The sequence below is a fragment of the Curcuma longa genome, chromosome 2, assembly GCF_044706935.1.
Source record: "Curcuma longa cultivar G26 ecotype Majalengka, Jawa Barat chromosome 2, ITB_CL_G26_1.1, whole genome shotgun sequence".
Classification (NCBI taxonomy): Eukaryota; Viridiplantae; Streptophyta; class Magnoliopsida; order Zingiberales; family Zingiberaceae; genus Curcuma; species Curcuma longa.
The window spans coordinates 1,246,732-1,249,862 of NC_133862.1; positions in this window are offsets into that span (position 1 = coordinate 1,246,732).

Genomic DNA, 3,131 nt, shown 5'->3' on the forward strand with positions numbered 1-3,131 from the left:
TCACACATCGGATGCAATTTCATCAGAGCAATGTATGGTGGAGTTCGAATTGAGGGTAACATAGTTACTTTTTATAAAAATCTCACCACAATTAATACTTTTTATGAAAGAAGCTCACGCAGAAACTAGTGGGGTGACTGGCTACCAACAATACGACAAATGGATGAGCAGCTAGAAACAGCTGTAAAGCTAACAGAAGACACTATCAAAAGCACGGCTTCTTTCAGAATCTAATGATTTTGCGGACATGGTGGACCCGCAGAAGGACAAAGTCACAAGCACCACCGACTCATCGTATCCGATAAAGAATGTAATAATATAACTGAGTGCGATCACAAGCTGTAAAGGTGATCAATGAGTGACCTAAAACTGATTCTCTCTTATCAGAGAAGAGGAGAGCATATGACGATGGAGCCCAATGAGCACCAAGCATCTCTCCTTCCCTCTATATGAGGGAAGTTAATAAACTCTTGCAGAGCACGAATCAAGCGATCCTTGAGCTCTACTTGGGAAATTGTAATCGTCTTGCAAGCTAATAAGAATTTGTGAGTTCTTTTTCATCTTTCTCCTTTTTTTTTTTGGTTTGCAATTCCACCCCACACCCCACTCCGACCTAGCAGAAACTAGTGGGGTGACTGGCTACCAACAATACGACAAATGGATGAGCAACTAGAAACAGTTGTAAATCTAACAGAAGACACTATCAAAAGGACGGCTTCTTTCAGAATCTAATGATTTTGCGGACATGGTGGACCCGCAGAAGGACAAAGTCACAAGCACCACCGACTCATCGTATCCGATAAAGAATGTAATAATATAACTGAGTGCGATCACAAGCTGTAAAGGTGATCAACGTGTAAAGTGATCAATGAGTGACCTAAAACTGATTCTCTCTTATCAGAGAAGAGGAGAGCATATGATGATGGAGCCCAATGAGCACCAAGCATACTCTCCTTCCCTCTATATGAGGGAAGTTGATGAACTCTTGCAGAGCACGAATCAAGCGATCCTTGAGCTCTACTTTGGGAAATTATAATCGTCTTGCAAGCTGATTAGAATTTGTGAGTTCTTTTTCATCTTTCTCCTTTTTTTTTGGTTTGCAATTCCACCCCACACCCCACTCCGACCTGGGTAGGTCGGAGTGGGGTGTGGGGTGGAATTGCAAACCAAAAAGAAATAAGGAGAAAGAGGTCAAACCTAGGTCGGAGTGGGGTGGGGGTGGAATTGCAAATAAAAAAAAATAAGGAGAAAGATGAAAGAGAACTCACAGATTCTTATTAGCTTGCAAGACAATTACAATTCCCTGAGTCAAGGAGAGATGCTGGGTGCTCATTGGGCCCCATCATCACATGCTCTCCTCTTCTCTGATAAGAGAGAATCAGCTCTAGGTCACTCATTGATCACTTTACACGTCGATCACCTTTACAACTTGTGATCACACTCAGTTATATTATTACATTCTTTATCGGATATGATAAGATATGATGAGTCGGTGGTGCTTGTGACTTTGTCTTCTGCAGGTCCACCATGTCCGCAAAATCATCAGATTCTGAAAGAAGATGTCCTTTTGATTGTGTCTTCTGTTAGCTTTACAGCTGTTTCCAGTTGCTCATCCATTTGTTGTATTGCTGGTAGCCAGTCACCCCACTACTTTCTGCGCAAGCTTCTTTCAGTCCAGGCCTGTAACTTCATGGCATGTAGCAGCCTGAGCTGCTGGAGGGCCTGTTTGGTGGCCTACTGTTGGATGTTAGGATCGAAAACACGCTAGAGGGGGGTGAATAGCGTGTTGCACACTTTTTCGATTTTCATAAATCTCGAGTGCGTACGGAAGCGAAAACAAAACTAAGTAAAATAATGGACAATTTTGTTTACTTGGTTCACAGCCCTAGACTGCTACTCCAAGGCCCACGGTCCTTGACCGTTTTCTTTGGGCAATTCCACTAAGGCACTTGCCCCCTTTCGGCAGCAAGTGTATCGAAAATACAAATACGAATCGTTTACAAAAGCTCGGTACAATAGAAATAATGAAAATGAACTTTTACCGACTTTTGATCGCGCAGTAGCTCCCCGGAAGTTGATCTCGGCGTTGCGGTGTGATTCGAAGTGACTTGGATCGCGTACAGCATCGACGTCGAAGAATAAGAGCTTGGGAGTCGCGAGAACGGAGTTTCGGGGTGGAAAGAAGTGATGTCCGACTGCTGCTCGCGGGTTTCTTTTATACTGCACCTGAGTCGACTCAAATGCCTATCTGAGTCGACTCCAGCTGACGTGGCAGATGAAGTTTTATCGCTTCCGCCCGTTATCCTCTCTGAGTCGACTCCAGTTGCCTCCTGAGTCGACTCCAGTCGCTGTGGCGTCAACTGCGATAAGTTTTGACTCTGAATCAGCCTGAGTCGACTCAAAACCTCACCTGAGTCGACTCCAGGCCGAGTTGGCGGAAAATCGACGCGCTGACTTCCGGATTTCGGCTGACTCAGCTGGAGTCGACTCCAGCCATCATCTGAGTCGACTCCAGACCCGAAAAATCAGCTTTTCGACCCGGAGTTAGCTTTCGTTCGATTTTTCCTTCCTGCAAAGAATGTTAGTGAAATAACATGCAAAGTATAACCATTTTAAGTCAGTTCTCAGAACCAACTAAGGGTCTTAACTTCGGATCTCCAGTGAGACCCTGGGTTAGACCGACGCCTAATGTTCCCCTTGGGAACGCGTCCTCACCCACTCCTCTCGGGAGAATTTACCTGATTGCCAACCGAGTCCTCCTGACTCGTTGGACTTGTGCTCGGCTCTGTCCTCGGCCCCCAGGATTTGTGCTGCGACTGATCCTCCTGATCAGCCCAGTCTTCTGCTGCAACTGATCCTCCTGATCAGCCCAGTCTTCTGCTGCAACTTGGTCCTCCTGACCAAGCCCAGACTTCTGCTGCGGCGTGGTCCTCCTGACCAGCCCAGACTTCACCTGGTGCACTTGACTCTGCCAAGACTTCATGCCTAGCTTCCACTAGGACTTAACCTGTGTCTCCTGTATACTCAGTTCAACATGATTAGCACAATCATATACTTAACTTGATCCTAGTTCCATAATCAAAACTCTGATTCGATCTGCTAGTGCTTCCTGCACCAACACATCAGCTAGC